Genomic DNA, 25,503 nt, shown 5'->3' on the forward strand with positions numbered 1-25,503 from the left:
TTGATTTATTATTGTCAGGTGTATCGGGATACAGTGAAAAGTATTGTTTCTTGCGTGCTATACAGACAAAGCATACCGTTCATAAAGAAGGAAAGGAGAGAGTGCAGAGTGTTACAGTCATAGCTAGGGTGTAGAGAAAGATCAACTTAGTGCAAGATAGGTCCATTCAAAAGTCTGACAGCAGCAGGGAAGAAGCTGTTCTTGAGTCGATCGGTACGTGACCTCAGACTTTTGTATCTTTTTCCCAAAGGAAGAAGGTGGAAGAGAGAATGTCCGGGGTGCGTGGGGGGTCCTTGATTACGCTGCTGCTTTGCCGAGGCACTGGGAAGTGTAGATGGAGGAAACGTTCATTCTGTTTCTCTCTCCACAGACGCTGCCGGACTTGTTGAGATTTTCCAACACTTTCAGTTTTTATTTCAGATTTCCAGCACCTGCGCTATTTTGCTTTTACATTGCAATAACCAAGTCCAATGGTAGCAAAATGGATAAGAGCACTTCAAGACACTAAGTATAAAGATTTGACCGTGTACAAATGTCAACATTTATTTATTATGCCTTTCTTTCTATTTTAACTCATGATTTGCTTTGATCAGCGGCACGGTTGCACAGCGGTTAGCACTGCTGCCTCACAACTCCAGGGACCAGGGTTCAATACCGGCCTCAGGTCTGTGTGGAGTTTGCATGCTCTCCCCATGTCTGCGTGGGTTTCCTCCTACACTCCAAAGATGTGCGGGTTAGGTTGTTTGGCCACGCTAAAAGAAGAGGTTTACCAGGATGTTGCCTGGTCTGGAGGGTATTAGCTATGAGGAGAGGTTGGATCAACTCGGTTTGTTCTCACTGGAATGACGGAGGTTGAGGGGTGACCTGATAGAGGTTTACAATTTATGAGTGGCATGGACAGATGCTCTTTCCTAGGGTGGAAACGTCAAGTGCTAGGGGACATATGTTTAAGGTGCGTGGGGACAAGTTTAGAGGAGATGTGTAAGGCACAGAGGGCGGTGAATGTCTGGAACGCGCTGCCCGGGGAGGTGGTGGGAGCAGGTACAATAGCGACATTTAAGAGGGAACTAGATGAATACAAGAATAAGATGGGAATCGAAGGATACGGACTCCTTAAGTGCGTGTGCTTTTAGTTTAGGCAGGCATCATGATGGGCGCAGGCTTGGAGGGCCGAAGGACCTGTTCCTGTGCTGTACTTTTCTTTGTTCTTTAAATTGACCCTTCGTGTCAGGGGGATTAGCGGGGTAAATATGAGAGGTTATGGGGGTAGGGCCTGGGTGGGATTGTGTTTGGTGCAGACTCGATGGGCCGAACGGTCTCCTTCTGCACTGTAGGGATTCTATGATTAATAGGCCAAAAACTAAGGGTAAGGTAAACAGAGAACCAACATGTGTATGTGAGTAATGGATGAAAGAAAGATAACCTGTAGCTGATGAAATGGAACACAGTTGCCCTGCTAAATGCCAGCAGTTGTTCTCAGCTGAATCCGATCCCACTGTAAACAAGAGAAACATGACCATTAACTTTGTTGACTCAACAATTAATGAGGGCCTTAAAGGTCACTCGGAAGATTGATACAGTTTGCTTCGCTCTTTTCTAAGTGAACCAACGCTCGTCAAAAGGCCATTGTCCTGGCAACGCTGGTGTTTACAACCGCGCTTCATCAAGAGCTGCTGAAGGCTCCACCTTGAATGTTTCGTGGCACTGCTAATGATGCCTTCACGTTGCGCTTTGCCTGAACAGCCCTTACAGGCTGCCTCACCGACATCTGCTCCTGGTTTCTGTATCGAGCACAGAGACCGGATGTGATCTTACTGAACCCCGAGCAGGCGTGTAGGAAAAGCAGAACCCTTTGCACAAAGCACTCGCTGTTGGCCGCGCCATGTGCTTTTCCGATTACTGGAAGCTTGATTAGGACGCAATCCAAATTATCAGCAGCAAGAACCGAACCCCAGTTTAAGCAGGCGCAAAATGACTCAAGAGTTCCAGCTTTTGCAACGGGAACAGGTCATTACTTCAGGAGATTAAAGGTTGGACAATGGCTACGGTCTAGAGCTGCTCTCTCCTCCCCCTCCCCCTCCTCACTGATACCTGGACAGGATAAAGACAAACATGGTTACTTGACACTGCACCTAAATCAGAAGCAAAGTTTGTTTGTGCTCCTTCTCACGTAGTTTGTCTACCTTAAAAGTGAACGTTTCAAATTCCAACATTTAGCCCTGTAGTTTGACTGCCCTTCCTTACCCACTGAGATGCAATTTGGATTCCGTTCTGAAGCCCCCATAAAGTAAAACAAATCTCTTTCTTCACTAACACTTTTATTACACTCAGCTGTCCGACTCCTGTCAGACTTTTCATGAATCATAGAATCCCCACAGTGCAGAAGGAGGCCATTCAGCCCATCGAGCCTGCACCGGCTACAATCCCACCCAAGTCCCCTCCCTGTAACCCCATGTATTTACCCCGCTAATCCCCCTTGACAGTAATGGTCAATTTACTATCGCTAATCACCAAACCTGCACCTCTTTGGACTGTGGGAGGAAAAGTAAAGTAAAAAGTGTATTTATCAGTCACAAGTAGGCTTACATTAACACTGCAACAAACTTACTGTGAAAATCCCCTAGTCGCCACACTCCAGCGCCTGTTCGGGTACACTGAGGGAGAATTTAGCATGACCAGTGCACCTAACCAGCACGTCTTTCGGACTGTGGGAGGAAACCGGAGCACCCGGAGGAAACCCACGCAGACACGAGGATAACATGCAGACTCCGCACAGATAATGACTCAAGACCGGAATTGAACCCGGGTCCCTGGCACTGTGAGGCAGCAGTGCTAACCACTGTGCCACCATGCATGTCCTGTTCCGCCCCCCCACATCTGATTCATTACAATCAAACTGTCAGCTTGCTGATGTGAAGAATGTCCCATTTGCCCCGGAATCGGGGTACGAACAGAGATTTCCTCACAAATGTAAGGGGAACTATTCCCCCTCAACTCAGAATTCACCAATTTTTCTCCACGCTGAACTGAGCACATCCAAGAAAATATAACAAAAAAAGTGCAGTTTCTTGTTTTTTTTTAAAAAGACCTGGATCCTCCTCAGATATCCCAGAAAGTTGTGTCCTTTAAACTGCCAAAAATGTCCATCTGTCACTCCCAGTTATTGGACAAGAACTCCCACCCCTCAATAAAATAACCACACTGATTACTTTTGATGGATGAGACAGAGTTATCGAGATTAACGCAAGTCATAAACATCCAGGCATCGATTACTCAGAGTAACATGACACCATTTCACCATGTCTAACATTATCCCATCGCAAGGGCAGCAAAATGCCCTAAGACACAACAGTTGTTCGAGTTGACTTAAAGAACCATAGAATCCCTACAGTGCAGAAGGAGGCCGTTCAGCCCATCGAGTCTGCGCGGACCACAATCCCACCCAGGCCCTATTCTTGTAACCCCATGTATTTACCCTAGCTAGTCCCCCTGACACTAAGGGGCAATTTAGCATGGCCATGCTAAATAGCCAACCTGCTCATCTTTGGACTTCAAAATCTAAAAAGGAAACTGATTTAAATGAGAATCTGATGATGGTATGAGGAACTACGTAAGCTGCCACAACTCCATTTCGAACATCACATGGTTAAAAATGTTTTTTAAAAGTCTCTGACTTTAACTAGATTTACGGTGCCCATTCGCACCCTGTTGTGACACCCTCCCCCCAGCCCCCGAACATTGTGATTCATCCAGTGCTAATTTAGCAGCAAAACTAAAGTCTCTGCAAGTGTCCTTTTTAACAGATCCTCCTTCATGTAACATGAAAATAGGTCTAATCAGCAAAGGCAGGCAGTGCCTCAGTGATTCCGATCATTAATGTGCACATGTGGGTAACAGATGGCTTCTCAGAGTCTCGCGGAGTTAACTAGCCTTTTCATGAACAACTACCCAAGCTCAAAGCGCCTGCTCACATTGGGAGGTGAGCTGCTGCAGTCTGCATTAAGTCAATCTTTCTCTACACCCTAGTTATGACTGTAACACTACATTCTGCACCTTCTCCTTTCCTATGTGCGGCATGCTTTGTCTGTATAACGCTCAAGAAACAATACTTTCACTGTATACTAATACATGTGACAATGATAAATCAAAACACACCCTGGACATTCTCCTTCTTCCGTCAGGAAAAAGATACTAAAGTCTGAGGTCACGTACCAACCGACTCAAGAACAGCTTCTTCCCTGCTGCTGTCAGACTTTTGAATGGACCTACCTTGCATTAAGTTGATGTTTCTCTACACCCTAGCTGCGACTGTAACACTACATTCTGCACTCTCTCCTTTCCTTCTCTATGAACAGTATGCTTTGTCTGTATAGCGCGCAAGGAACAGTACTTTTCACTGTATACTGATACATGTGACAATAATAAATCAAATCAAATCAAATCACAAGTCAGGACCAACAAGGGAGCAGGCACCATGAAGGGGGAAATGGTGGGGTATTGGTAATGTCACCAAATTAGTAACCCAGAGGCCCAGGCTAATGCTCAGTGGAGGGGGAAGAGATCAAACCTTTCAGTTGATTTTAAAAATCTGGAATATTAAAAGCTAGTCTCAGTAAGGGTGTTGTGCGCAGTTCTGGAACCTGCATTATAGGAAGGGTGTGATAGCACTGGAAAGGGTATAGAGGAGATTTACCAGGATGTACCCTGGGCTGGAGAGTTTTAATTATGAAGAGAGATTGGATAGACTGGGGTTGTTTTCCTTGGAGCAGAGGAGACTGAGGGGGAGGGGACATGATTGAAATGTATAAAATTACGAGAGCAATAGATAGACTAGACAGGAAGAAACTTTTCCCCTTGGTGGAGGGATCAATGAGCAGGGGGCAGAGTTTTAAGGTAAGGGGCAGGATGTTTAGTGGGTGGTGGGAATCTGGAACTCACTGCCTGAAAGGATGGTGGAGAGAGAGAGACCTTCTTAACATTTAAGAGTATTTAGATGTGCACTTGCAATGCCAAGGCATAAAGGCTGTGGACCAAGTGCTGGAAAATGGGATTAGAATAGTTGGGTGGTTTGTCTTTGACCGGCGCAGCAGTGATGGGCCGAAGGGCCTTTTTCTTTGCTGTAGACCTCTATGACTCTATAAACTGACCGTGAAACCATCTGTGATTGTCATAAAAACCCATCTGGTTCACTAATGCCCTTAAGGGAAGGAAATCTGCCTTCCTTACCCGGTCTGGCCTACATGTGACTCCAGAGCCACAGCAATGTGGTTGACTCTTGACTGCCCTCTGAAAATGGCCCTAGCAAAGGGCAAGTAGGGATGGGCAACAAATGCCAACAACGCCCACATCTCATGAAAGAATAAAGAAAAGGGCAGAGGGAAGAGAAACTGGGAAAGAAAAAGTTAAAACTGAGGGGGGAAGAGAGGTACAATGGGAGAGACTAGCCCAGTTTGCTAAAATTAAGATACTCCTACGCTCATAAATAATTCCACCAATTGAATGATAAAAGGTTCGCATTCGCATGCAAATCATTTTCTAGAGAACAACATAATTATTCCTGAAACTGTTATCAGTTAGCATTAAAGTAAAACAGAAATATTCAAGACCAATTATGGGACAGCATTTCAGCTCACTACAATGATGTATTTCATACAGCTATATGACAAAGTACTGGTTATCCAAGCAGAAATTACAGTTGTCAATTTTCCAGAAAATGACTGTACCAGAAAGGAGAAAATTAAAGCGTGCCATTGATTTTTTAGAAAGCTTTCATTTCCCCTGCACACTGAATTGCTAATTATTATACATTTATATCAGAACTGTACTGGCCACACCGCACAAAAATATAGGCCAGCTCAACAGATCAAACTTCCCAGGTTCTGGAGACACACAAGTTGTTGAATAAAGTCTCGCCGTCTTCATGTCAAAATGTTCATTCAATGCTGTCACTCATTCAATTCCCACTTCCGGGAGTCAAAATCTGAGATTTTAGCACATATGAAATAGGGGTAGACCAGATGGCCTGTCAAACCGGCCCCGGTATTCAATCCGATCATGCCTCATCTTGGGCTTCAACTCCATTTTCCTGCTCACTCCCTATATCTCCCTGTTCCCCGAGAGACCAAATGTCTGTCTACCCCAGCCTGAACTGTACTCAATGATGGAACATCCACAACTCTCTGGGGTAGAGAACTCCAAAAAGATTCACAATTCTTTGAGTGAAGAAGTTTGTCCATATCTCAGTCCCAAATGACTGCCTCCCTCACCCTGATTCTGCCCCCATGTTTTAGGTTCCCCAACCAGAGAAACAATCTCTCAGTATCCACTCCTGTGGAATGATGTAGTTTTCAATGAAATCGCCTCTCATTCTTCTAAATGTCAGCGAATATAAGTCCAAATAACCCAGCCTCTCATCATAGGACAAACCTCTCATTTCCGGGAGCAATCCAGTGAACTTTCACTAAACCGTCTCTGATACAAGTATATCCTTTCTTAAATGTGGAGACCAAAACTGCACACACTCCTCCAAATACGGTCTCAGCCAAACCCAGTACAAGTGTAGCCGAACTTCTTTATTATTCTTGTATTCCAATCCCCCCTGGAATAAAGGCCAACTTGTTATTTGTCTTCCCAATTGCTTGCTTCACCTGCATGTCATCTTTCTGTGTTCCTTGCACAGGCACACCCAAGTTTAAAACTCACATAATCGATTGTCAAGACCTGGTTGTCACAGGCAGGGTAGATATCTGTCACCTGCCCCCTGAACATCTACTGAAGGACCTTCTCCTCGAGTCTCTGTCGTCAATGAAGGAACTCTCGCAACTCTGTTGGGGGGAATTCCAAGAGTGGGATTTTCCAACCCTTCCAGCCGGTGGGTACTTCCAGTCGTAGCAAAGGGCATCCCCCACCCCCCCCCCCATGATGGGTGAGCCACACAAAACACTGTAAACATCAGCAGAACCCGGAGATCCCACCAACAGCCAGTGGAAAGCCACCTACACCACCGGAACACATTCCGCGAGGAGTTGGGAGGAGGGCGGGGGAACAGAAAAACCCACCCCAAGATTTTGACCCAGTGATCATGAAGGAACAGGGATATACATCCCAAGTCAGTGGTGCTTCCTTGCACTCTGAAACCAAAAGAGAAAATGCTGGAAAATCTCAGCAGATCTGGCAGCATCTGGCACTGGACAGGGCCCAGAGGAGATTCACTAGGTTGATTCCGGAGTTGAGAGGGTTGGCTTATGAGGAGAGACTGAGTAGACTGGGGCTATACTCATTGGAATTCAGAAGAATGAGGGGAGATCTTATAGAAACATATAAGATTACGAAGGGAATAGGTAAGATAGAAGCAGGTTGCTTCTATCATAGAATCATAGAAACCCTACAGTGCAGAAGGAGGCCATTCCTGCACCGACCACAATCCCACCCAGGCCCTACCCCCACATATTTACCCGCTAATCCCTTTAACTACGCATCTCGGGGACAATTTTTAACCTGGCCAATCAACCTAACCCGCACATCTTTGGACTGTGGGAGGAAACCGGAGCACCCGGAGGAAACCCACGCAGACACGAGGAGAATGTGCAAACTCCACACAGACAGTGACCCGAGCCGGGAATTGAACCCGGGACCCTGGAGCTGTGAAGCAGCAGTGCTGACCACTGTGCTACCGTGCCGCCCTATCTTACCTGTCCCTCAAGTTGCTCCCGTTTGACGTCCCATCACCTTGGTAACAGCCGTGGCAATGGAAGCCAGACCTCACCAACCCAACCAGTAACGTTGGACTGCATCTGGGTTAAACTGGGAAATTCAACTTGGCTAAATCAACCTTCTCTGAGCCAGAAAGTCCCTAATAAAGTACAGGCAACTGCTTAATACATCAGCTTAATGGGTAGCACTCGTTTCAGAATCAGAAGTTTGTAGGTTCAAGCCCCACCGCAGATATATGAGCACGTGATCCAGTCTGCTTCTTCAGGGCAGTACCGAAGGAGTGCCACACTGTCAGAGATGTTAACATTTCAAAGAGGTGTTAAACTAAGGAGGAGGTCTTGTGGCGCCATGGCTAGCATTTCTATCTCTGAGCCAGAAGCTCCCAGTTCAAGTCCCACCCCAGGACTTGATGTCCAAGGAAAGAGTGTTCACAACATGGTCTAATGGGTTGAGTGCCAACCTGCAAATCTTTCCAACGGAGAGGCCAAAGCTACAGCTTCTGGTGACAGGTTGTGACCTGGTCAAGGGAAGTCTAACTAGACACGAGAAAGTTAAAAGATGTTCAATTGAGTCCGTGGGCGGAATTTTCCAGTCCCGCCCGCCACGGGAATTGTAGCGGGCGGGACAGGACCAGGCACAGGTCCATTGACCTCGGGGGGGGGGGGGGGGTCTCCAGTCTTGAGGCGAGCGTGGCTGGAAAATCCCGCCCTGTGTTTACCCTCTCAGATGGCTATAGAAGAATCCAGAGCCTCTGTTCGAAAGAGAAGACGGGAGCTTACCTAATCAACGTTAAGACCCCAAACAACATCAACAAAAGAACAACATCAGAACACTTTTATGGGATCTTGCTGTGCTTCTCTACATCACACAACAGTGACCGTGCTTCATGGATTTTTTTTTTTCCGTGGATTGGTTTCATTTGTCCCAGAGTTGCCAAAGGTGTCAGTCCCAACTTGTTGTCCACCTTAATGTCCTTCCCGTTTACAAAACGGCCAGCAGGAAAGGCGGAACGGTCTTGTCATTTGCGAGACCTGCCCCAACCCAAGGGCATCACAAAATACTGTGCCGGCTTCCCTGGAACTCAGAGGTCACCATAACGACAAGGTGGAACATAAATACGGGTTCCTCAGATCAGGAAGCTGATACGAAGCAGGCATAAGATGTATCGGACGGCAGCATCAATGGGCCACGTCAGCTGCCTTTCCCAGGAAGATCTGTCTATGTACGGATGCATCATAAAACAGCGTTTATCACTAAGGCAGCGCCACTCAATAAATCTCCCACTCCAAGGAAGCTTTAAGTCCCCGGTGTAAATCGGCAATACTTCATTTTCTATGGCCGGCACGGTGGCACAGTGGTTAACACTCGTAGTGCCAGGGACCCGGGTTCAACTGTGGCCTTGGGTCACCGTCTGTGCAGAGTCTGCATGTTCTCCCCGTGTCTGCGTGGGTTTTCTCCAGGTGCTCCAGTTTCCTCCCACACTCCAAAGATGTGCGGGTTAGGTGGATTAGCCATGCTAAATTGCCCCTTAGTGTCCCAAGATGTGTAGGTTAAGGAGATTAGCAGGGTAAATACATGGGGTTATGGGGATGGGGCCTGGGTGGGATTGTGGTCGGTGCAGACTCGATGGGCCGAATGGCTTCCTTCTGCCCTGTAAGGATTGTATTCAAGGAATCATGTCCATAACTCCATATTTCTGGTTGTAATTCTTAATGGGAATTTCTACAAAATCTTACCCATACAGCATAGTTTTTTTAATGTGCAACATACAAGCCCTTGACTTAAATATCCTGGCCGGAACTTTCCCATCCCGCTGCAGTGAACGGAGATTTGACTTGTCGCCAGAACCTCCGGCTTCGATGCAGCGGGAGCGGGCGGTAAGATCGCACCCCCTGTATTTGAAAAGTGGGAAGGGGTTAAACATGATGAATATCAATAAAGGGGGGGGGGGGGTCCTTTACATGTGGTCACCGGCTCCCAGTGTTCCAGCTGAGATTGGAACTCAAAATCACAAAAAAAGGACTGTCATTCCATGGGAAAAGGATTAACAAAAAATCCCAACCCTTCCGGTACAAGTAGACACCACACTATACCTATCCGATCCTGTGTTACATTCCCAGATAGTTGTCTTTCTTCAGCCTCTATTGATATTAAATTGATTTTCTTTTAATCAATGTCCAATTTTTACACACAACCTATATTCACAGGTCCCATGTAACCAGTTGACGCAATCCATAAATTAGCACTGTACACCTCTAAATCTTGAAATTAATTAAATGGCAATATCAAATTTGATGGGCACAGATTTAAACATAGAATCACAGAATCCCTACTGTGCAGAAGGAAGCCTTCGGCCCATCGAGTCTGCACCGACCACAATTCCCTATCCCCATAACCCCATGCATCTTGGATTGTGAGCCAGCATCACATGACCGTAAGTAGCTCACTTATGTACCTAAAAGAATAACGTAGTTATTAACTTAAGAGCAGAACGTGACTAAAAGGCCAGTGTGTGCGCGAGCGCGCGTGCGCCTGTGTGTGTGCACGCGTGCGCCTGTGTGTGTGTGCGCGTGCGCCTGTGTGTGTGTGCGCGTGCGCCTGTGTGTGTGCGCGCGTGCGCCTGTGTGTGTGCCTGTGTGTGTGCGCGCATGCGTGTGTGTGTGCCTGTGTGTGTGCGCGCGTGCGCCTGTGTGTGTGCCTGTGTGTGCGCGCGCGTGCGCCTGTGTGTGTGCCTGTGTGTGCGCGCGCGTGCGGCTGTGTGTGTGCCTGTGTGTGTGCGGCTGTGTGTGCCTGTGTGTGCGCGCGCGTGCGCCTGTGTGTGCGTGCGCCTGTGTGTGTGCCTGTGTGTGTGCGCGCGTGCGCCTGTGTGTGTGCCTGTGTGTGCGCACGTGCGCCTGTGTGTGTGTGCCTGTGTGTGTGTGCGTGTGCGCCTGTGTGTGTGCCTGTGTGTGTGCGCGCGTGCGCCTGTGTGTGTGCGCGCGTGCGCCTGTGTGTGTGCCTGTGTGTGTGCGCGCGTGCGCCTGTGTGTGTGCCTGTGTGTGTGCGCGCGTGCGCCTGTGTGTGTGCCTGTGTGTGCGCGCGTGCGCCTGTGTGTGTGCGCGCGTGCGCCTGTGTGTGTGCCTGTGTGTGTGCGCGCGTGCGCCTGTGTGTGAGCCTGTGTGTGTGTGCGCGTGCGCCTGTGTGTGTGCGCGCATGCGCCTGTGCGCGCGCTTGCGCCTGTGTGTGTGCACCTGTGTGTGCGCGCGTGCGCCTGTGTGTGTGCCTGTGTGTGTGCGCGCGCCTGTGTGTGCACGCCTGTGTGTGCACGCGTGCACCTGTGTGTGTGCCTGTGTGTGTGCGCGCGTGCGCCTGTGTGCATGCGTGTGCGTGCGCCTGTGTGTGCGCGCGTGCGCCTGTGTGTGTGCACCTGTGTGCGTGCGTGCGCATGCGTCTGTGTGTGTGCCTGTGTGCGTGCGCGTGCACCTGTGTGTGTGCGCCTGTGCGCACGATGCTACAAAAATGACACACCTCTCTCAAACAAGATATATTTAAGCAGCAAAAACAGAAAATGCTGGAAAATCTCAGCAGGTCTGACAGCATCTGTGGAGAGAGAATAGAGCCAACGTTGCGAGTCTGGGTAACCCTTCATCAGAACATTAAATTATATTTAAGTAGCAAATAGGTAGATTTCTGGGAGGGAGTTTTCCGTCCCACCCGCTACAGGGCGGAACATGCATAGGTCCGTTGACCTCAAGCAGGATTTTCCAGTTTTGGGTGAGCTTGGCCGGAAAATACCGCCCGATATGCATCAAAGAATATGAGGAGAGCACAGGAGTGTGGCATTGAGATAGAGGACTAGCCACGATTATGTTGAATGGTGGGACAGGCTCAAAAGGCCGAATGGCCAACAAATGCTCCTATCTTCAACGTTCCTGAGCAGAAATTTGCCAAATAATTTAAAGGACAGTCTCGCTTTAAGAACGCATGGAAAATTATTATTCATGCACCTTTTTTTTATTCCCCTGCCCCCACATTCAACTCACAACCATGACGTAAAAGACTCCTCAGAAGTATTGTGAAGAATATTTAAACCAGGGTGAGGCATTCTTGGAGCACAATCAGAGAGTGGGAGGGGGCAGCACACAGTGCATAAAACGCCACAACAGCCCCGAGCTGTAGCATTGAGAGTGGATGCGAAAGAGCAGTGAGCAATGTCCCTGTTTTACGATCTAGCACAAGTGCAGTGCAACGCTGTACAAACCCGTATTTGCCCAAATCCCACAAAAGTCAAGGTCTGAATCATCCCTTTCACAAAGCCAAAGAATGCAGCATCTGTGGAGAAACCGATACAGCCCCGTGCTTCCACACATTAAGGCAGCACTTCGTAAATGCACAAGGGTGGCATTATTTTTTAGCTGGAGAAATATCAACACTGGCAAATTAAATGCGATGAGATTGGGCCTTGAAGTGTGAACCCTGCAAGTGATGACTAACTCTTTGGAGTCATCTACTTAATCGTTCAGAGGGGACCGGGGGGAAGACTCGCTGAGAGCCTCGCGTCTTCGACAGGTGGACTTTCCAGGTGGTGGTTCCAATCCATCACACCCCAGTTCCAAAAAAAAAAGAGTTAATCAGGAAATACTTCATCACATAGCACGGGTGGCATAGTGGTTAGCACTGCTGCCTCACAGCACCAGGGACCCGGGTTCAATTCCCACATCGGGTCACTGTCTGTGTGGAGTTTGTACGTTGTCTGCGTGGGTTTCCTCCGGGGGCTCCGGTTTCCTCCCACAGTCCAAAGATGTGCGGGTTAGGTGGATTGGCCGTGCTAAATTGCCCCTTAGTGTCAGGGGGATTAGCAGAGTAAATATGCGGGGTTACGGGAATAGGGTCTGGGTGGAAATGTGGTCAGTCAGGACAAAATGGGCCAAATGGCCTCCTTCTATACTGTAGGGATTCTATAATGAGAGCGGAAATCTGGAAGTGTCTCCAAAAACAACTGCATAAGGCAGGAAATCAATTGGAAATTTGAAAAGTAAAGTAAAGGTAAAGTTTTTTAATAGTCACAAGTAAGGCTTACATTAACACTGCAATGCAGTTACTATGAAATTCCCCGAGTCGCCACAGTCCGGCGCCTGTTCAGGTCAATGCACCTAACCAGCACGTCTTTCAGAATGTGGGAGGAAACCGGAGCACCCGGAGGAAACCCACACAGACACGAGGAGAACGTGCAAACTCCACACAGACAGTGACCCAACCGGGAATCGAACCTGGTTCCCTGGCGCTGTGAGGCAGCAGCACTAACCACTGAGATTAATAGATTTCCGGGGATTAATAAGGTGGACATTGCACAGATGTTCCCCCTTGTGGGACAGTCTAAGACAAGAGGTCATAGATATAGAGGGTGGGATTTTATGGCCTTGCTCGACCCAAGACTGAAAAATCTTGCCCGAGATCTGCGGACCTTCCCATTCTCCGCCCCTTGCCCGCTCCTGATTCCCATGATGGGCAGGGCGGTAGAATTCCAGCGAGAGTGAGAAGGCGGAAGGTTGAAAACTGAGCTGAGGAGAAACTACGGACGCGATCTTACCACCCGTTCACGCCATGTTCCCGCTGCAGTAAAGGCGGAGAGTTTGGCCACAAGCCATATCTCCGTTCCTGCAGCGGGATGGGAAAATCCTGTCGTCATGAACAGTGGGAAAATTCCAGCCTACTTCTCCCAGAAGGTTGTGAATCTGTGGAACTCACTGCCCCAGGGTACAGGGGAGGTGGAATCAATCAACAGATTCAAAAAAGAGATTGATTCATTTCTGCGGAAAAGCGGGATAAAGGGAGCAGGCAGGAAAGTGGAGTTGAGACCAGAATAAGATCAGCCATGGTCATGTTAATTGGCGGAGCGGGCTCGAAAGAAAAAGTAAAAAAGTTTATTTATTAGTCACAAGTTGATTTACATGAACTGTGAAAATCCCCTAGTCGCCACACTCCGGCGCCTGTTCGGGTACACAGAGGGAGAATTTAACACGGCCAATCCACCTAACCAGCACATCTTTCAGACTGTGGAAGGAAACCGGAGCACCTGGAGGAAGCCCACGCAGACACGGGGAGAATGTACAGACTCCACACAGACAGTGAAGGGCTGAATTGCCCACTCCTGCTCCCAATTCCTATGTTCCTATGACCTCGGCCGCGGGGCACAGGACACAATTTCACAATGAGACAGAACTTGGAAGTATTGTGGACTGTGAGGAGGATGATGCAGAACTTCAAAAGGGCAGAGACAAGTTGGTGGATTGGGAAGAAAAGAAGCAAATGGAATTTAATGAAGGGAAGTGTGAAGTGGTTCATTTTGAAAGGAACAACATGGCTAGATGATACAAAATAAAGGATATTATTCTAGAAAGAGGTGATGGCACAGAGGGGCCTGGGTGTATTCGTGCATCAACCATTAAAGGTGGCATGACAGGTTGGGAGACCAGTTAATAAAACATACATCCATCCTGGGCTTTATCAATAGGGGCATCGAGTACAAATGTCCATTAAACCTGCACAAATCACTGATTCAGTCTCAATTGGAGGATTGCATTCTGCTCCAAGCACCACACTATAGGAAGGATGTGGAGGCAATGGAGAGCGTGCAAGACGACTCAGGATTCCTGGGTTGAGAAACTTCAATTCCACAGATTGGAGAAGTTGGGACTGTTTTCCTTGGAAAAGAGAAGGTTGAGAGGAGATTTGATGTGAAGTTGCCAGCGTTGGATTGGGGTGGGCACAGTAAGAAGTCTCACAACACCAAGTTAAAGTCCAACAGGTTTATTTGGTAGCATGAGCTTTCGGTGAGTCACCTGATTGAAGGAGCAGCGCTCCGAAAACTGATGATTCCAAATAAACCTGTTGGACTTTAACCTGCTGTTGTGAGACTTCTGAGAGGAGATTTGATCGAAGAGTTCAAAATCACAAGGGGATCTGGTCAGAGTAGACAGAGAGAAACTGTCCCATTGGTCAGAGGGTCAAGAACAAGATTGAGAACACAGATTTCAGATGATTGGCTTATGGAGTATTGGTGACAGAAGGGGAACTTTTTCACACAAGCTGCCAGGATCCAGAATGCACTGTCTGAATGTGTGGTGGAAGCAGGTTCAATCGAAGCTTTCAAAAGCTAACTGGATGAATATCCAAAAAGGGAGAGATCATAACATCCCTACAGCGCAGGAGGTGGCCATTCAGCCCATCGAGTCTGCACTGACTCTCTGACAGGGCATCTCACCCAGAAAGTGCAGGGCGGCAGGGAAAGGCCGGGGGGGGGGGGGGGGGGGGGGGGGCGGGGGGGGGATTGTTCCTTCAGAGAGTTAGCCCAGGCACGATGGGTCAAGCGGCCTCCTGTAGCCAACCGTGATTCATTGTCATGATTAAATGGTGTAGATTGGGAGAAGGCTCCTGACAGCACAAACCAACAGCCTAGAGCAGTCAGGCCGAATGGCCTGTTCCTGTACTCCAAGTTGAATGCAAGAGGATTGAGGGATAGAGAACCAAAAAAGACAAGTTAATGGAGTAGAGATCAGTTATGATCTAATTGAATAAAAATTGAAAGTTTATTTATTAGTGTCACAAGTTGGCTTACATTAACACTGCAATGAAGTTACTATGAAAATCCCCTAGTCGCCACACTCCTGCGGGTACACTGAGGGAGAATTTAGCATGGCCAATGCACCTAACCAGCACGTCTTTTGGACTGTGGGAGGAAACTGGAGCACCCGGAGGAAACCCACGCAGACACAGGGAGACACAGGGAGACACAGGGCGGCACGGTAGCACAGTGGTTAGCACTGCTGCTTCACAGCTCCAGGGTCCCAGGTTCGATTCCTGGCTCGGGTCACTGTCTGTGTGGAGTTTGCACATTCTCCTCGTGTCTGCGTGGGTTTCCTCCGGGTGCTCCGGTTTCCTCCCACAGTCCAAAGATGTGCAGGTTAGGTTGATTGGCCAGGTTAAAAAAATTGCCCCTTAGAGTCCTGGGATGTGTAGGTTAGTGGGATTAGCGGGTAAAATATGTGGGGGTTGTGCCTGGGTGGGATTGTGGTCGGTGCAGACTCGGTGGGCCGAATGGCCTCCTTCTGCACTGTAGGGTTTCTATGATCTATGAACGTGTAGACTCTACAGAATCATAGAATCCTACAGTGCAGAAGGAGCCATTTGGCCCATCGAGTCTGCACCGACCACAATCCCACCCAGGCCTTATCCTCATAACCCCATGCATTTACCCTAGCTAGTCCTCCTGACACTATGGGGCAATTTAGCACGGCCAAACCACCTAACCCGCACATCTTTGGAGTGTGGGAGGAAATTGGAGCACCCGGAGGAAACCCACGGAGACACAGGGAGAGAATGTGCAAACTCCACACAGACAGTTACCCATGCCAGGAATCGAACCTGGGTCCCTGGTGCTGCGAGGCAGCAGTGCTAACCACTGTGCCACCGTGAACAGTACAAGTTGGAAGGGCTGAATGGCCTCCAGCTGTGCCTATTTCCCACTCAGTGGGGAAGCCGGCTTGAGGCTGGTTTCGGGCTTCATTCATCAAATCCACACTCCCCCCCCCTCCCTCTCTCTCAAAGTGTCATTTGGCGCAGTTCCATCTGACTGGTTAAGCCCAAACTCAGAAACCAGACTCCGGGGGCATTTTGTTTGGAGCTGGACCCGAAATTTCACTTTGAAAGTTTGGGGGGAGGCTGAAAGAAAGTGGAACAAAATCCAAAAAAAAGTGAACCCCCCCCCCCCCAAAGCCAGTTTCACAGAGCAACTGAAATCCGTGTTGGAGCCAGTGAAGGATTGCCTCAGTATCTAACCCTTCATCCAAACCCTCCATCCAAAACTGCTGCCTGGATTGTAACGCACACACACAAAATAAAATGCTCAGCTAAAAACTTTCCCTGCGCACATTGGAGAGAAAGTTTCAACAGAGAGAAGCCCAGTGAAGCTGGGCACTCTGCATTATTGCTGCTGGAAATGGAATGGACAGAGTGATAGACACCAGCAAGAATGAGAATCCACACCAGTGAATGGGAAAGGAGAAAGATATTTCACACACATACCTGCACTCAGACTGCTGTTTGCAGCAACAAGAGGGAAAAGTTCCGTCTGTTTGATTAGCACACTGACAGGCAATATAATCCTCTCAATCCTGGAAGCAAGTCTGCAGCCTGAGTGTAACCCCGCGGAGAAATAACATCATCTTCACCCACAGCTCAGAGAGAGAGACAAATCTTCCCAATGGTTATTGCTGCCTTTATCCTCCCTCCTGAAGCGGGTGCCGGCTGCTACCTCTCCCCCTGGCTGCTCCGGAGCTCAATGTTCCGCTACACTCACTGGATCCGCTGCCTTTTCCCTCTCTCCCGGCTCCTCTTGCTGTTTCCCTGCTCTCTCCGCCCACTCTGCACCTCCCCTTCCACACAGCGCTGCGTCCTGCGCTGATACTGCGCCGCTCCCTGTGCACTCACTGCGCTGCTCCCTGCGCTGATACTGCGCCGCTCCCTGCACCCAAACTGTTCTCTCACTGCACTCACTGCGCCTGCACTGCACTCACACTGCGCTCACACTGCGCCCACACTGCTCCCACACTGCGCCCATACTGCGCTCACACTGCACTCACTGCGCCTGCACTGCACTCACACTGCGCTCACACTGCGCCCACACTGCGCTTACACCTCTCACACTGTGCCCACACTGCGCCTGCACTGCACTCACACTGCGCCCACACTGCTCCCACACTGCGCCCATACTGCGCTCACACTGCACTCACTGCGCCTGCACTGCGCTCACACTGCACTCACACTGCACTCACACTGCGCTCACACTGCGCCCACACTGCGCTCACACCTCTCACACTGTGCCCACACTGCGCCCACACTGCGCTCACACTGCCCTCACACTGCCCTCACACTGTGCCCACACTGTACTCACACTGCACTCACACTGCGCCCACACTGCACTCACACTGCACTCACACTGCGCCCACACTGCGCTCACACTGCGCCGCTCCCTGCGCTCACACTGCGCCGCTCCCTGTGCACTCACTGCGCTGCTCCCTGCGCTGATACTGCGCCGCTCCCCGCACCCAAACTGTGCTCACACTGCGCCTGCACTGCACTCACACTGTGCTCTCACTGCATTCACTTCGCCTGCACTGCACTCACACTGCGCTCACACTGCACTCACACTGCGCCCACACTGCACTCACACTGCGCCCACACTGCGCTCACACTGCACTCACTGCGCCTGCACTGCACTCACACTGCGCTCACACTGCACTCACACTGCACTCACACTGCGCCCACACTGCACTCACACTGCGCTCACACTGCGCCCACACTGCGCTCACACTGCTCTCACACTGTGCCCACACTGCGCCCACACTGCGCTCACACAGCCCTCACACTGTGCCCACACTGCACTCACACTGCACTCACACTGCGCCCACACTGCACTCACACTGCACTCACACTGCGCCCACACTGCGCTCACACTGCTCTCACACTGTGCCCACACTGCGCCCACACTGCGCTCACACTGCCCTCACACTGTGCCCACACTGCACTCACACTGCACACACACTGCACTCACACTGTGCCCTCACTGCACTCACACTGTGCTCACACTGCGCTCACACTGCGCTCACACTGCACTCACACTGTGCTCACACTGCACTCACACTGCACTCACACGGCACACACACTGCACTCACACTGTGCCCTCACTGTGCTCACACTGCACCCACACTGCTCACACTGCACCCACACTGTGCTCACACAGCGCTCACACTGCGCCCTCACTGCGCCCTCACTGCACTCACACTGCACCCACACTGCACTCACACTGCACTCACACTGCGCTCACACTGCACCCACACTGTACTCACACTGCACCCACACTGCGCCACTCCCTGTGCTCACACTGCGCCCACACTGCACTCACACTGCACTCACACTGCGCCCTCACTGCACTCACACTGCGCCCACACTGCACTCACACTGCACTCACACTGCGCCCACACTGCACTCACACTGCACTCACACTGCGCTCACACTGCACCCACACTGCGCTCACACTCATCTCACACTGCACTCACACTGCGCCACTCCCTGTGCTCACACTGCGCTCACACTGCACTCACACTGCACTCACACTGTGCCCATACTGCGCCCACACTGCACTCACACAGTGCCCTCACTGCACTCACACTGCACTCACATTGTGTCCTCACTGCGCCCACGCTGCACTCACACTGCGCTCACACTGCGCTCACACAGTGCCCTCACTGCGCTCACACTTTGCCCTCACTGCGCTCACACTGCACCCACACTGAACTCACATTGCACTCACACTGCGCCCTCACTACACTCACACTGCACTCACACTGCGCTCACACTGCGCCCACACTGCACTCACACTGCGCCCTCACTGCGCTCACACTGCACTCACACTGCGCTCACACTGCACTCACACTGCGCTCACACTGCACTCACACTGAACTCACACAGCGCTCACACTGCACCCACACTGCACACACACTGCACTCACACTGAACTCACACTGCGCTCACACTGCACACACACTGCACACACACTGAACTCACACTGTGCCCACACTGCGCTCACACTGCGCTCACACTGCGCTCACATTGCACCCTCACTGCACTCACACTGCGCACACACTGCACTCATACTGTGCTCACACTGTGCTCACACTGCGCACACACTGCGCCCACACTGCGCTCACACTGCCCTCACACTGTGCCCTCACTGCGCTCACACAGCGCTCACACAGCGCTCACACTGCACTCACACTGCGCTCACACTGCACCCACACTGCGCTCACACTGCATTCACACTGCACTCACACTGTGCCCACACTGCGCTCACACTGCACTCACACTGTGCCCACATTGCGCTCACACTGCGCCCACACTGCGCCCACACTGCACCCACACTGCACCCACACTGCGCCCACTCTGCACTCACACAGCACTCACACTGCAGCCTCACTGCGCTCACACTGCACTCACACTGTGCTCACACTGCACTCACACTGCGCCCACACTGCACTCACACTGTGCTCACACAGCACCCACACTGCGCTCACACTGCACCCACACTGCGCTAACACAGCACCCACACTGCGCTCACGCTGCACCCACACTGCGCTCACACAGCACCCACACTGCGCTCATACTGCACCCACACTGCGCTCACACAGCACCCTCACTGCACTCACACTGCGCCCACACTGTGCCCACACTGCGCTCACACTGCACTCACACTGCACCCACACTGCACCCACACTGCGCTCACACAGCGCTCACACTGCGCTCACACTGCACTCACACTGCACTCACACTGTGCCCTCATTGTGCTCACACTGCACTCACACTGCACTCACACTGTGCCCTCACTGCGCTCACACTGCACTCACACTGCACTCACACTGCACTCACACTGCGCTCACACAGCGCTCACACTGCGCTCACACAGCACTCACACTGCTCTCACACTGCACTCACACTGTGCCCTCGCTGCGCTCACACTGCACTCACACTGCGCTCACACTGCGCTCACACTGTGCTCACACTGCACTCACACTGCACCCACACTGCGCCCACACTGCGCCCACACTGCACCCACACTGCGCCCACACTGCATTCACACTGCACTCACATTGCACTCACACTGCACTCACACTGCGTCCACACTGCACCCACACTGCGCTCACATTGCACTCACACTGCGCTCACACTGCACTCACACTGTGCTCACACTGCACTCACACTGCGCTCACACAGCCCTCACACAGCGCTCACACTGCGCTCACACTGCACTCACACTGCGCTCACACTGTGCTCACACTGTGCCCACACTGTGCCCTCATTGTGCTCACACTGCACTCACACTGCGCTCACACTGCACCCACACTGCGCCACTCCCTGTGCTCACTCTGCGCCCACACTGCACTCACACTGCGCCCTCACTGCACTCACACTGCGCCCACACTGCACTCACACTGCGCTCACACTGCACCCACACTGCATTCACACTGCACTCACATTGCACTCACACTGCACTCACACTGCGTCCACACTGCACCCACACTGCGCTCACATTGCACTCACACTGCGCTCACACTGCACTCACACTGTGCTCACACTGCACTCACACTGCGCTCACACAGCCCTCACACAGCGCTCACACTGCGCTCACACTGCACTCACACTGCGCTCACACTGTGCTCACACTGTGCCCACACTGTGCCCTCATTGTGCTCACACTGCACTCACACTGCGCTCACACTGCACCCACACTGCGCCACTCCCTGTGCTCACTCTGCGCCCACACTGCACTCACACTGCGCCCTCACTGCACTCACACTGCACTCACACTGCGCCCACACTGCACTCACACTGCGCTCACACTGCACCCACACTGCGCTCACACTGCACTCACACTGCGCCACTCCCTGTGCTCACACTGCACTCACACTGCGCCCACACTGTGCCCATACTGCGCCCACACTGCACTCACACTGCACTCACACTGCGCCCACACTGCACTCACACTGCGCCCACACTGCACTCACACTGCACTCACACTGCACCCACACTGCGCTCACACTGTGCCCACACTGTGCCCTCATTGTGCTCACACTGCACCCACACTGCACTCACACTGTGCCCACACTGCACTCACACTGCGCCCACACTGTGCCCACACTGCACTCACACTGTGCCCACACTGCACTCACACTGCGCCCACACTGTGCCCACAGTGCACTCACACTGCACCCACACTGCGCTCACACAGCGCTCACACTGCGCTCACACTGCACCCACACTGCACTCACACTGTGCCCACACTGTGTCCTCATTGTGCTCACACTGCACCCACACTGCACTCACACTGTGCCCTCATTGTGCTCACACTGCACCCACACTGCACTCACACTGTGCCCACACTGCACTCACACTGTGCCCTCACTGCGCTCACACTGCACTCACACTGCGCCCACACTGTGCCCACACTGCACCCACACTGCACCCACACTGCACTCACACTGCGCCCACACTGCGCCCACACTGCACCCACACTGCACTCACACTGCGCCCACACTGTGCTCACACTGCGCTTACACTGTGCCCACACTGCGCACACACTGCACTCACTCTGCACCCACACTGTATCCACAATGCTTTCACACTGCGCTCACATTGCACCCACACTGTGCCCACACTGCGCACACACTGCGCCCACACTGTGCTCACACTGCGGCCACACTGCGCCCCATTTTCCTGCACTGAATCCTGAAACTAGCCTCTCCGGGGCGAACCAGGTTCTGGTGTCAGCACTGTGCTGTCAGTGTGCTGTCAGTGGGCTGGAGTTTTATTGCAAACACATTTTGGATGCAGCCTGAGATATTTCTATATATTCACCTCTTTTTGTCACACAGCAATCTAACCTGCCCCCTTCTAACCTCTCACTTAAATCTTAATCAGGGAACATCCGCACCAGACAGACACACAGACACACAGATGTACTCGTGTGGTGGATAGTTAGAAAATCGTCTCCTTGTCTAAATATTCTTATATTCACCCTGAAGAAAACGTGGCTGCTTTCGTCAACTTGGCAATGACTGCTTCTCTTCCACCCCCCTCCCTTCCCTCCTTGAATGCCTTGCGTATGTAGTTTGGAAACCTTCAAGAAGTCAGCCAGGAGTAAGAGCCGTGAAGGTTTTAGTAGCAGGAGGATTGGATGAATTTGATTTTCTCCCTTGTCTTTTGTTACACATCCTCACAACCTCCTGAATGTCATTCGAGGTTACAAACTGTTTACAACCCAAACAGCGCTGTTGTAATTTAAACATGCTACAGGGAAGCAAAAAGGAAATACTGAATGAGGCTGCGTGTTTTTGCACAGTAACTGTTCCAGTGTGAAAGCTTGAAGGCGCTGGCAATGTTGCTTCTGCCCGCTCAGTTACACAATACTGGCATTGGGGAGTAATTGGGGGAGGGGTCAGTGTTGGGTCTAACTTTATTAAAAACAAGAACACAGCACCCAGTTGAAAATAAGTCAGTATCTAATGTTTGGAACCTGAGCACAAGTTGTTACTCTCCGAGTCTTGGCGTTGGTACAGCTCCAAGCACGGCTCGTTACAATACTGTGGTTGTACAAACTCTTTTCAAACCTCTGGCTTTTATTCCTCGTCCACGTCCTTTAAGAGGGCCAAGAGTTGAAACGGAAGAGCCAACCAACTCCTTATTCATCTTTCTCTGTAATGAGTCTAAAAGGGCTAAGTCTGAGGAAGCCACTCATGAAAACAGATGGGGTTAAAGCAATTGAGTTGGCTGTTCTTCACCTGCCCTCTTTCACACAGCACAAGGGGACCAGCTATGACAGAATCGATGTTACTCTGTAGAAACTCAACATTTGGCCACATGCCTCTCTTGCCACTTCATCTCACTCTATCAACATATCCTCCCGTTCCTTTGCAGATGTATACAGGAACCCAAATGTCCTTAGAATTGCACAAGGAGGCCATTCTGCCCATTGAGTCTGCACTAACTCTCTGAAAGAGTAACTCACTGCCCAAGACTGCAAGAAACTACAAAAGGTTGTGAATGTAGCCCAGTCCATCACGCAAACCTCCCTCCCATCCATTGACTCTGTCTACACTTCCCGCTGCCTCGGCAAAGCAGCCAGCATAATTAAGGACCCCACGCACCCCGGACATTCTCTCTTCCACCTTCTTTCTTTGGGAAAAAGATACAAAAGTCTGAGAACACGTACCAACCGACTCAAGAACAACTTCTTCCCTGCTGCCGTCAGACTTTTGAATGGACCTACCTTGCATTAAGTTGATCTTTCTCTACACCCTAGCTATGACTGTAACACTACATTCTGCACTCTCTCGTTTCCTTCTCTATGAATGGTATGCTTTGTCCGTAAAGTGCGCAAGAAACAATACTTTTCACTGTATACTAATACATGAGACAATAATAAATCAAATCATGTCAAAATCAAATCACCCAGGCCCAACCCCCTACCCGTAACACCGCACATTTAAAATGGCCAATCCACCTAACCTGCACATTTTGGAACAGTGAGGGGCAATCTATCATGGCCAATCCACTTAACCTGCCTATCTTTGGACTGTGGGAGGAGACTGGAGCATCCGGAGGAAACCCACGCAGATACGGAGAGAATCATAGAATCCCTACAGTGCTGAAAGAGGCTATTCGGCCCGTCGAGTCTGCACTGACTCTCTGACAGAGCATCTTACCCAGGCCTAATCCCTGTAACCCCAAGTATTTACCCCACTAACCCCCCCTAACCGACACATCTGTGGACACTGGACACTAACCAGCCCGTCTTTCGGACTGTGGAAGGAAACCGGAGGACCCGGAGGAAACCCATGCGGACACGGGGAGAATGTGCAGAATCCGCACAGTCACCTAAGGCTAGACTCGAACCTGGTGCTGTGAGGCAGCAATGCTAACCACTGTGCCACTGTCCCCGGTGTGTTTATCTAGCTTCCCTTCAAATGCATCTGCAAGTTGTCCAGGTGATAACAAGTTCTACATTCTTACCATTCTCTGAGCAAAGTGGCTTTTCCTGAGTTTCTCACCGGATTTATCAGGGACTGTCTTCTAGTTATAGCCCCTCATCCTGGACTCCCCACCAGTGGAAAGATTTTCTCTGTGTCTAACCAATCAAATCCCCTTCATAAGTTTAAAGACTTCTCTCAGACCGCCTCCCTCATCCTCCTCTTTTCTCGACTGTTCAGCCTTGCCTGATAATTGCACCTCCTCAGTTTTTATATTGTCCATGTGAACCTGATTAAAGGTTTTTGGCCCCGGAATGTTAACTGTTTCTCTCTCCACAGCTGCTGCCAGACCAGCTGAGGATTTCCAGCCCTTTCTGTTTCTGATCTCAGATATCCAGCATCAGCAGGTTTTTTTGGTATTAGCGTCCAATTCTGACACTGTTTGGCAGTGCGCAAAATCAGCCGACTGGATTTCAGCAAAGCCAACCTCAATTTCCATTCTTAATTATTATACAATGAACAACAGAGATGGAGTAAATAATGATGTAAAGTTATAATGCTTCCTCCAAGTCATAGAATCCCTACAGTACAGAAGGACGCCATTTGGCCCATCAAGTCTGCATTGACTACTATCCCACTCAGGCCCTATTCCCATAACCCCACACACATTTACCCTGCTAAACCCCCTGACGCTAAGGGGCAATTTAGCATGGCCAATCCACCTAACCCACACATCTTTGGACTGTGGGAGGAAACCGGAGCACCCGGAGGAAACCCACGCAGACACGGGGAGAACGTGCAAACTCCACACAGACAGTGACCCAAGCCGGGAATCGAACCCGGGTCCCTGGATCTGTGAGGGAGCAGTGCTATCTACTGTGCCACCATGCCCACCCATGTCATTAAACTTACTGCCAATTCTCTTACTCAAAGTGTGAAAAGTATCAAAGAAGAGGAAAAGCATCATAGAATCCCTACAGTGCAGAAGGAGGCCATTCAGCCCATTGAGTCTGCACTGACTCTCCAGGCTCTCCCCCCCCCTTTCTATCCCCGTAACCCCACGCACTTTACCATGACTTATCCACCTAATTTGCACATCTTCGGATACTATGGGGCAATTTAGCATGGCCATCTTTGGACTGTGGGAGGAAACCAGAGCACCTGGAGGAAACCCACACAGACACGGGGAGAAGATGCAGATCCCACACAGACAGTGACCCGAGGTCGGAATT

General features: G+C 50.7%; 1 protein-coding gene across 3 annotated transcripts in view; it reads right to left on the reverse strand.

The window, feature by feature from the left end:
* lpar1 (lysophosphatidic acid receptor 1) overlaps positions 1 to 25,503 on the reverse strand; it is a 136,342-nt gene that overhangs the window by 101,311 nt on the left and 9,528 nt on the right. Inside the window, exons 1-2 of one of the 3 annotated variants that reach the window (XM_078214043.1) lie at positions 16,777 to 17,092; positions 1,424 to 1,495 (exon numbers count right to left, since the gene is read on the reverse strand). The gene's annotated coding sequence lies outside the window, so the exon portion shown is untranslated. Of the gene's footprint in view, positions 1 to 1,423; positions 1,496 to 16,776; positions 17,093 to 25,503 lie in introns of those variants that run through there. The other 2 variants (XM_078214045.1, XM_078214042.1) reach the window with 2 other exon arrangements.

This window comes from Mustelus asterias, chromosome 6 (assembly GCF_964213995.1).
Source record: "Mustelus asterias chromosome 6, sMusAst1.hap1.1, whole genome shotgun sequence".
Taxonomy (NCBI): Eukaryota; Metazoa; Chordata; class Chondrichthyes; order Carcharhiniformes; family Triakidae; genus Mustelus; species Mustelus asterias.